Here is a 10802-nt window from a genome sequence, read left to right as displayed (position 1 = left end):
ACCCCTGCTCCTCCTCGACCTCACCTCCCTCCATTGTTTCACCAGCTTTTAATAAACTAAAGGGCAGATTCCTGACTGGAGCGAGAAGGGGGGGGGCAGACCCACAGACCTGTCCTCCAGCCACACACACACACACACACACACACACACACACACACACAGAGTTTGGCATGCAGCGTGCCAAGCTCTTCCACTGTCTACTGACGCCAGCTCCCGAAACACACACACACAAACTTACTCTTCCTCCTCTCTCTCTCTCTAACACACACACAGACACACACACACACACACACACACACACACACACACACACACACACACACACACACTCACTCTCACCCTCCCCACGCGCCAACCTCCTAAAAGCTAAGCTCCTCACTAAATATATCCCCCCCAGTAAAGATAAGACAAACACAGTGGATTTGAGAGCGGTGTACAGCCAATGACGGGCGGCCATGTGAGCCGGAGCTAAGCTCGTGTTAGCTTTACAGTTTAGGCTTCAGAGACGGAGCGGGAAGACACAGAGGACATGTATGTGTGAATGTTCCCGTCGTTTAGTGAAGCACAGTCGCTCAGGGTGTGTTTGTTGAACCCACGTCCACCTCAAACCCTAAACCCACCTCCTCCGTTCTCTCCATCCTCGTCAGAGAGGAGGGAGAAGAACAGTGGCGAGCTGCAGGCTAAACGCAGCGCATGAAACTAGATCAATCCTCCATTCAGCTGCGAGCCCGAGGCGCTTCTCTAAAAAAGAAAAAGAGTGAGCAAAGGAGTCGTAGGCGTGTTTGTTTTATCGCGCTGGACCAGGTTTCTTCGGGGGCAGCATGGATCTGTCACATGCTCGTCTGGCAGGGCGGCGTTCAGAGTCTTCCTGACGGCCCCGCCGTTCGTGCAGAGCATCCATTTGTCAGAAGCACATTCCTGCGGCGGTGAGACATTGTGAACTGACTATCAGAGCTTCAACACTGTCCAAATAAACACACTCACAATGGGCCCCAGTGTGTGTGTGTGTGTGCGTGTGTGTGTGTGTGTGTGTGTGTTTGCATGCATGTGTGAGAATATGAAACATGAGAGCTCAGACACAAAACCAACCGTGCATCGCTGCTGTCTGCGAGCACCTGGCTGAGTGTGCGACGCTTCAAACACACCTCCTCCTCCTCCTCCTCCTCGCCTTCCTCTTCTCCAAACAGTTCAAAGGTCAGTTTTAGTTCGAGGCGAGGACGAGGAGAGAAACTCAGACATTTTCTTTCCGTGCAATCGGTTTCTCATCTGGTGTCACTGGAAGTGGAGAGGGATGTCTGGAGGGATGTGTGCATCACACAGTCTCTCTCTCTTTTTTTCCCCTTGTGTTAGCCTCTCGGTCACTCTCACCTCCTCCAGGCCTCTCTCTCTCTCTCTCTCTCTCTCTCTCTCACACATCTCAGTTTCATTCTGTTTCTCCTATTTATCGTGTCCTTCTCTCTCTGAAGGCTTCACTGTTCCCGTCTCTGTTTTTCCTCCTGCTTGGACTTCTCTCTCTCTCTCATTATCCCTCAGTCTCATCACTTCATTTTTCATTTAAACACCTTCTCCTCTCCTCCTCAGTTGGATGGAAGTGGTAGCTCCTCTCCTCCTCCTCCTCCTCCTCCTCCTCCTACCTACCACAGAGTCTATTATATCTGTCATCATCTCCCTCAGCAGCCTCAGGGCTCAGCACAACAGGCCGAGTCAATCACACACTTACAGACATAAACGCACGCACCTGTAAAACACATATCCATACATATATCCAAAGTTATTCACACTGTTATTAACCTCATGCAGCTCCAGCACGCACGCACACACACACACGCGCGCGCGCACACACACACACACTCCCTACTTGCTCCACTATCCCTCCAGCCTTGCTGTCAATGCCTGATTAGCGTGTTCGCCGGCGCCAACACAAACATGTTTCCTCCGATTACACATCATGTCACGCCGCGTCCTAATCACAACCACTTGCGGTTTCTGGACTCGCCAGCAGAAGAAAATACCTGCAATAAAAGAGGAATGTGCACCTGAGCTCCTGAGCTCAGGGATGAGACGGAGTGAGGAGAAGTTCAGATCAAACTCTGTGACGCTGTCATGAACAGCTGTGAGAAAATACACACGGACAGAAAGTACAATACACCTTTAAAAAGAAGAAAGGCAGAGTGTGTTTGTAGGTGTGTCGGTCCTGAGGCTGGTGGACTTACCTTCAGCGCCCGGCAGCGGACGGACAGACAGCTGAGGTATCCAGAGACTGGCTGAGACCCTGAACACAACGCTGGATTTGTTGTTCAACTATTGTTTCCCAGCCAGCTCCTCTCTCCTCCTGTTTCTACCTCTCTCTCTCACACACAGATTGTCTGAGCGCTATTCTCTCCTCCCTCTGTCTCACTGTCTCTCTCCCTCCCTCCCTCCCTCCCTCCCTCTCTCTCTCTCTCTCTCCCTCTCTCACTTTCTCCTGAACAGGGAAATCACCAGAAAGAGGGGAGCAGCCTGGATGCTCCGTCTGTGAGGACGCTCGTCACATGTGGATCGTGACACAGCAATCGTATATCATACGCCCTTTCTCTCCCTCTCTCTCTCCCCCTCTCTCTCTCTCTCTCTCTCACACACCAGCTGACGCACCGACACGCTCCACAGCGGCAAATGGGAATTCCAGCCCTGGACGGCTCCGCTCACCCCATCAGGAGAGAGCTGACCAAAAGCTGCAGCCAGTTTTACGAGGTCAGGGTTATAAAACTGTTAGCAGATTTAGTTTATTTAAAAACAACTGGCCCCCGTGGCCTTTCCTCTTCACGCGCTTTCTCCTGCCCATGACATGAGGGGAGGAGGGGGGGGGTGTGTGTGTGTGCAGGTGGGGAGGTGTGGGAAAGGAGAAGAGTTAAAGAGGAGGTTAAATCACTCACCTTCGCCGTCTTCTCTTGATGGGAACATCTACCTCCACCTGCAGACAAGGTTATAGTATCACTGGAGAATACGTCCCTATAGATTCATTTAAATTACAAAACGAGCCGTGCATTAATCACTTAAAATCTGCCGGACATTTCATCTTGGATTATTGGTCTTCATCTGTGAACGATTATGTGACGGTGCAGGGCCTGTGTGTTTGGCAATGGTGAAAACAACAGCAACAGAGCAGGGACTGCAGCGACCCCGTCCATCAGTCACATCACACACATGGAGAAAGACACCATGAAGATATAAAGGGGACAAACTGTGATGCATTCAGTGAGGGAGGCGTCTGCGTTTACCTTGAGACACGAGCTGTCACACCTTCTCTGAGGCTCTCGCACGCGGCCGCTGCCAAATTATTACGATGTATTGCGTCAGTTGCTTTTGTTTCTGATTTATCTGCAGGGGGGGGGGGGTTTGGTTTATTGAACACTTTAAGTTACTAGAAAGATGGTGAAGGTGAAGTCGTCCGACTGAGGTGTGGAAAAACACAGCCAGATGCAGCCTGACAAATAAGGCACATCGTGTAGAGGCTAAGTACCGAGGATGCATTCTTTCAACATGTTTCATACAGACAGAGGGTGGAGGAGGTGGGGGGGCAGGTTGGGGCCGGGGGGGGGGGATGCAGAGCATGACAAATAATGAATTTTTCATAGGCTGATTAAATAAGAAAAGGGCGGGCAGTCAGACAGTGTGGGAATAACAACAAGTACGATGCCAAAATAGGTGAAAAAGAATAACATGAGCCATGTGAGGCTGACAGCATATGTTCAGATACTCATTGTACCACACACACTTACACACACACACACACACACACACATACATTCAAGTCCTGGTATGCAGAGTCAAAACTCTCGGGGGAAATAAGGGGAGCAAGCTGCACCACACTAAGTAGGACTTAGTGGGTCAAAAGTTTAAGAAGCACAATTACCTGAAAGACCTCGGCTGACCCCCAAATTTCTCACCTTCTGTTCCCTCACACACTCACACACACACAAACTCACACTCACACACACACAAACTCACACTCACTCACACACTCACTCACTCACACTCACACACACTCACACACACACCTTCGACAGAAGCGATTTACAGCCGGCAGCAGGAGAGGGTGAAAACTTATACACCACCAACAGGCTCCTAGAGAGAGAGAGAGAGAGAGAGAGAGAGAGAGAGAGAGAGAGAGAGAGAGAGAGGGAGACCCACGTAAGCAGCGTTTGTATTTTGATTACACGTTCAGGCATTGTAAATGATCACCGCTGCGAACAGTGTCAAATTAAATGGTCATAACTCACCTGGACAGAATCTGACCTCGTCTCCTTGGCTTACTCAGCTTGCGTCCACATGAGAGGTGGTGACAGGGAGTAAATGGCTTCAGATAATGTATCATAATATCACATTAAGAAAATGTCCGTGGAAGCCAAATGTGAATCCCATATGTGGAGAGGAGGAGGGGGGGGGGGTGAGAGGCAGAGGGAGTGGAGGAGAAGGCCAGAGGATGGAAGATATATTGAGCAAAAGGAGGGGATACGCCGGGTGACACAGCGCCACAAAAGCAGCTTTCTGACAACTTGTAAAAAAGGCTTTTGCTTTCTGTAACAACAGGCGGTAAGTGGATGGTGGTAAAAAGCTAAACAATATTGTTTCTATGTGACAGCTGTTTAAGATCAGGAGAGTAAAGTCTTTACTCCCTCCGCTGTTTATCCAGATTTCCATCTTGGTGATGTGTCACTGGCCAGTTAGCAGACTTTACCCTGTGGCTGTTCACACTGGTGATTAGGCAGCAGGTCAGGTTGCGCCCCCTGTTACATCTGCGTATAAGCCCGTGACTATTAAGAGCGTGACGTTGGCGGCTGTCCCCGTCTTGATCAAGTCCCGCCTTGGCTGCAGGCGGTGCCGTACGCTGTCCCCACGAGCGCCGGCAGCTGAGATGTGACTGAGCCTGATGTGAGATGAGTCGTCGCCTCATCAGGACGGGATTAGCGGGGGGGAGGGGGGAGGGGGCAGGGTCACATCTCGGCTCAATCGCACCCGAGTCACGCGCTCCCAGGCCTGTGGGGCGTGACCGTCCTGACGTCGGCCATCTTTGTTCTGCTCTGCAAGAATGTAAACCTGCGGTCCCCTTGCTCGAAGAGTTAAACATCTCTTCGTCCTGTCAGCTTTCAACTAAAGCTCTCTGTTCTCTCCTTCAGCGCAGGAAAAGCTCGTTTCAAGCCGGTTCGTATTATGTGTGACAAGCACAAAGCTGTGGACTGATGGATGGTGCACAGACATTTTCAGTCTTCATTTGGGAGATTGATTTCCAGCCTTATTCTAGGTAACATGAAAAAATGGTAGGGTTGGGGGGGGGGGGGAAGGGGTTATAATTTGGGGAGATTTATCTGGACCAGTGTGCAACAGAGAAACAGGCATGTTTGCCTCAAATATAAGCTCTGCTGGGAGCCAGGAGTCTAACGCAAATAGTCCCATAGTTGTAATTTACAGTCGGTGTAGAATAACTTTCTCTTTTCTTGACCAGGTAAAACAATGTCGCAGCAGCTGCCAAAGACAACGGGCGTGTGATGAGTGTACCAGGTCTGGGTTTTTTTGGGAGTTGAGGGGGAAGCACGGTTACAGCCGGTACAAGTGGTCCGAGCGGCTGATACAGGAGCGAAACGCCGGTATCAAACAGACGCTGCGCTCCTCCGGTGGCGATCCGAGTTCAAACCACGGTGCAGTTAATGATCTTAACACACGTTTACGTCTACACATAAACACACAGTCATGAGCATGATATTGCATGAGGAATGAGAACAGCAGCCCCAGATGTGTATAAGAGACAGGATCCGAGTTCAAACCACGGTGCAGTTAATGATCTTAACACACGTTTACGTCTACACATAAACACACAGTCATGAGCATGATATTGCATGAGGAATGAGAACAGCAGCCCCAGATGTGTATAAGAGACAGGATCCGAGTTCAAACCACGGTGCAGTTAATGATCTTAACACACGTTTACGTCTACACATAAACACACAGTCATGAGCATGATATTGCATGAGGAATGAGAACAGCAGCCCCAGATGTGTATAAGAGACAGGAGGGAGATATGGAACAATGAGAGAGCAGCTAAGTGTTTCCCCATGTGCACCTGGGGCAGTGGCTGACCCTGTAAAGTGGGGTCTAAGCCTTAGCCCTCTCTCTGTGCCAATGCCCATAGGCACTGAGGAATCACAGGAATGAGGGAGAGCAGCCAAAAGCAGTCTGCTAAACTCCCTTCATCTTTATAGAAGTGCCGTTACAGAGGGCCTCCAGTCCAGGCCCAGACAGGGAACACTTCCCAGGCTGCTCCATCCCTCCCACAGCCCTCCTGGGACAGTGACGGGCTCCAGTGTTCAGTGACTTTCTCCTGAGAAGGAGCCAGCAGGTAGGAAGACACCAACTTCTGCCAAGAGGGTAATTAAAGATTTGTGTCTAGACGGACGGCATCATTAGAAAGTTTGAGTTGTGACTGTGGAGTCAAAGGGACAATCTGTGAAATATCTCAACAGCTACTGGATGGACCAGCGTGTAAATTCATTGTTCCTGGAAGATGAGTCTCCGGCAGCACCATGAGGTCGACATCTTTGATGGATTGCCCTAAAATGTAGTGAAGACATCGACGGTTCCAACACTATAACACTATATATCCTAATCCTAATGATGCCTTAACTTTTCGTCTAGCGCCCTCATCAGCTCAAAAGTCACGCAGAAAAACTGATCAGTCTCAACTGTTTTTTGTGTTTAGCGCTAATTATCCAGCATTAGCGTGTTAATAAGCAAAACTAAGATGATAAACATTATTCTGTATTAACATTATACTCTATTATTATACTAATGCTAAACATTAGCATGTTAGCATCATCCTTGCGAGTACATTAACGTGCTGATGTTAGCATTTAGCTCAACGCACCGCTGTGTCGAAGTAAAGCTTCACAGAGCTGCTCACATGGCTGTAGACTCGTACGCTGCATTCACATGGTGTCGGAATAATCGGAAAAATTAGTTTCCGACCGGGAACGTCGCCTAAAGTTGGAACAACAACTTGGAAAGTCGGTGAAGTTTGGTGCACGACTTGCCGAGTTGTTGACGTCATATATGGCAGACGTAAATAAATGTTTGGTTGACGGTCAGAAACTTTTGATTAATGGTGCAAATGCACACATTGCATATAATTTTTTTTACTAACATTTAATTTGTAATATGGTATTAGGCTGTAACCATGTAGACTGACTTACATTAGCTAGTGAAGTTATTAGCTAGCAGTAACTCTGATCAACGTGTTGTTTAAATGATGAACACACCGAAGTCCGAAGATCAACTTCCCAACTCGGGAAACGGGAACATCCGAGGAGCACGTGAATGCAGCATTAATATAAATCATTTTTAAATAAACATTTTCAGTTTTGAATGTAGAAATACATGAAAAATACACTTTCAAAAACATTCCTAAATTAGAGGTTTAAATTATATAAAATCAGTTGTAGCAGGGAAATTAAAACATGAGACTTCTGCCGTGGTGTGAGTTACTAGAAGCTTATTCAGAGTGAACTGTGGGGCCAAAAACTGCTTCTCTGGGGGAACAGTTCTGAGAAAAACAACATCTGAACGCAGGTGCTCTGTAATGTGTGTGTTTTTGTGTGCTTCCAGGTTTAGGATTTGTTGTCATGAGAAAAGAAAGGCACACGGCCAGTAAACAGAAATCTTTCCCCTCTTGTTCTCAGATATCTGTTTAGACTTCATAGATTGGCTATGACTCCATCAGACTCACATTAAGCCCATCACGCACATTCACATGCACGCACGGTCGGATCCTCTCGACCCAGGAGACATTTATGACCTTCCCGTATATCAGTTTTTACAGTGCAGCGGCCCCGAGCAGAACAGCAGTAAAGTGGAACGAGGACAAAACGAGAGATTCTTTACAACGAGCCTCAGACTTCTCCTTCTGCTGAGCAGAGACGGAGAGACAACACAAAGTCACATCAACACCCAAACCACATCAACAAAACATTGCGTGCTGAGAGGAGACATCATCGGGGAGGGTGATTCATGTGAGTTTTACCCCAGTGTTTGGTTCGATGCACATGTTCGTCAACGTGGTGGTTTAAGTTTGACAAAATGATTTCTTGATTGTTTTTTCTTTTGTTTTGTTTTTTTTTATGCGGCGAGCCAACGGCCGCTGCTCCAGCATGTAGGACAATATCTCAATTCAACTCAGCGCTAATCAAATCAGCCTTATTTATATAGCAACTTTCATACAAACTTGTAGCCCAAAATATCAATGCTCTCCACTAAATCCAATAAAGTCAATAAAACTGTCATATGAATTTATGAAGCGACATAAAAATGTTGAATATTTTTATGGCATTTGGCCTTAAAAAAAAATCCCTGGCTAGAATTGAAGCAGGAATGTCACAGTTACCCTGTCAGCTACTCAACCACCCAGACGCCCCAGATTCTTATAATCAGTACAGAAAGTTATATTAAAGGTCCCATATTTTCTTCTTCTATGTTTTATTTGAAGTTTTGAGCCATAAGAAGATATATTTTTGGTTTTAAGATCCAAAAAACATCTCAGTGTAGTTTTACATCTCCTCTCTCAGGCTTCTCTCTGCAGCTCTAGTAACAGAGCCAATCAGAAGAGAGGAGCCTCTCTTCTGATTGGCTCACTGTTTTCTGACTGATCCAATAAAAATAAAGCAGATTTCAGGTAAAAACACTCAGAGAAACCAAATCCTGCAAGGTTTGGATGGTGGGTCCCGGTGGGCGGGGCTTGGTGACTGCTTTGTTGTGACATCACAAAGTTCCAGAAGTCCTGACGGCTGGTTTTAAGGCTCAGTTTCTGAATACAGGCTGTGTGCATTTCTCTGTGGACTGAGGCTTTGATACTTTCACAGTATTAACGGAGCTACAGCAACACAGCTGTTTACAACCCTCTTGTTTTGCTTTGAATTCTATCACTCCTTTTCTTCTATTGAAGTCAGCATGCTAACCAGCTAGCCCAAGCCCAGTTGGTCCATCTCATCACTTCCTGATACCAAATCACTGTAGCGTCCAGTCTGACCTGAAGACGCTACAGTTCCCTACTCGAAAGACGTATTATTAACTCTTGTACTGTAAACGCAACGATGGCTGAAGCTCTCGCTAAGACTGGTAAGTAAACATCTGTTACTGCTAACGCTAGCCATGTAGCAAGAGCAAAACTTACAAAAAACACCTTTAATTTAGAGCTAGACCTGCTTTATAACCAGAGAAGACATGGAAATCTACCTTTTATACTATATAGGACCTTTAAAGGATCAGGCTGGTGATATGCGTTACTCCTCTGTGTCCTCCATTGTTGTCCACAAACTATTAAAAACACGAATCAGTGAGTCACCGTTGCACAGGAGACAACAGAAAGTAATGAGTTGAATGAATAATACTTGTAATATTCTGTCCCAGCCTTGTCCTTTAGTTAACACTAAATATAAAAATCAATCTGTCTGATCTAAAGGATGTTCTCTATGTCGTACAGTGCAGCCAGATTTCAGAGAGCAACGATGAGGACGCAGCTCGTTCAGTTTGCTGTTGCTGAGTCACAGAGCATGACAAGGCAGAAAATGTGGGGATGTGTGGGTGCAAAGAGACAGAGAGTGACGGGAGGAGACGGGGAGGAGGGGAGGAGGGAGAGGGCCGGGTGACGAGGTTCCTCCCTCACTGTCCCTCTCCTTCTCACGTTGTGTTTCAGGAGGCAAAAAAAAAGGCCAAGTATGTGCTCAGGAAGCTCCCGGCCACCGCCGACCGCACCGACGTCACCTTTTGTGTTTTGGTGGTCAGCGACTGGGGGAAGCTAATATTTTAGTATGTGTGAAAGTAGACGGAGAGGACCTGATAATGCCTGGGGTGATGTAATGCACCGTTTCTGTGCTCGGTGTGAAGGGGGTGAGGCGGGAGAGGTGTGTATGAGTGTGTGTGTGTGTGTGTGTGTGTGTGTGTGTGTGTGTGTGTGTTTGCCGGTTACATGGAAGGGATTGGGTGGTTGATTACCTAATGTTTGACTTATCCCCTTACTAGAATTTGCAACGCAGGCTCTGATTACAGTGGCGCCTCAGCTTGAACAACCTGTGCCTTTTTATAGTCTTAACACTGCCACAGACGGACAGCCAAACACATAATGAGGGTGCAGTTCCTTGTAAATTAAACCTCCTCCTAAACTCTCACAATATTCTCCTCTGTATGTTTTCGTCCTGTTAATATAACAGAATAAACCCTGATAACTAGGGGGGCACTCGGAGGGAGCAGACCTCTGCCAGGGCTAATGTCAAACAACACACACCAGACTTCAGAGAGAAAGAATCAAACTCATGGCAGTTAAAGATCCAGATCTGCCTTAAACTTTAATTAGTTCTTCCCTGGCCCCGGCCCCGGCCCTCCACCGAGTTCGGTGCAAATTGGTTCAGTCCTTTTTACGTAATCCTGCTGACAAACAGACAACAGACAATAACAACTATCATCCACAATGAGCCGATGATGCTGTATCTGAAACAGGTGCTGAGGAGTAATGATAGAAAAGGGAAAAAAGAAAGGACATAAAATAGCTCCATTCTTTTCTCTTTTCCAGTGTAACATGTGAGAATGAGCCCTGATGATAAACACATGAGGCCTGTGCAGCCTGGATATACACACTCTGGCTTTTGGACTCCTTTGCAGATCATCTATAGTTTCCACAGCTGCGGGCTGACAATGTTGATGGCTTCTGTCTTGTAGGTGGATGTAGCCAGTGTAGAGTCAACATAAACCACACATCAATTACTCCAAGGGCAACCCCCCCC

At 47.3% G+C, this 10802-nt stretch overlaps 1 protein-coding gene across 1 annotated transcript in view; it reads right to left on the bottom strand.

Moving 5' to 3' along the window:
• ndp (norrin cystine knot growth factor NDP) overlaps positions 1 to 2365 on the bottom strand; it is a 16357-nt gene extending 13992 nt beyond the window's left edge. Inside the window, exon 1 of the mRNA XM_023393470.2 lies at positions 2214 to 2365. The gene's annotated coding sequence lies outside the window, so the exon portion shown is untranslated. The remainder of the gene's footprint in view (positions 1 to 2213) is intronic.
• Between the last annotated feature and the right edge of the window lie 8437 nt (positions 2366 to 10802).

Source organism: Seriola lalandi, unplaced genomic scaffold (genome assembly GCF_002814215.2).
Source record: "Seriola lalandi dorsalis isolate HSWRI2012SDOR001 ecotype SW California unplaced genomic scaffold, Sedor1 jcf7180002054936, whole genome shotgun sequence".
Taxonomy (NCBI): Eukaryota; Metazoa; Chordata; class Actinopteri; order Carangiformes; family Carangidae; genus Seriola; species Seriola lalandi.
The sequence above is the reverse complement of the archived record's forward strand: the minus strand, read 5'-3'. Positions and strand labels throughout refer to the sequence as shown.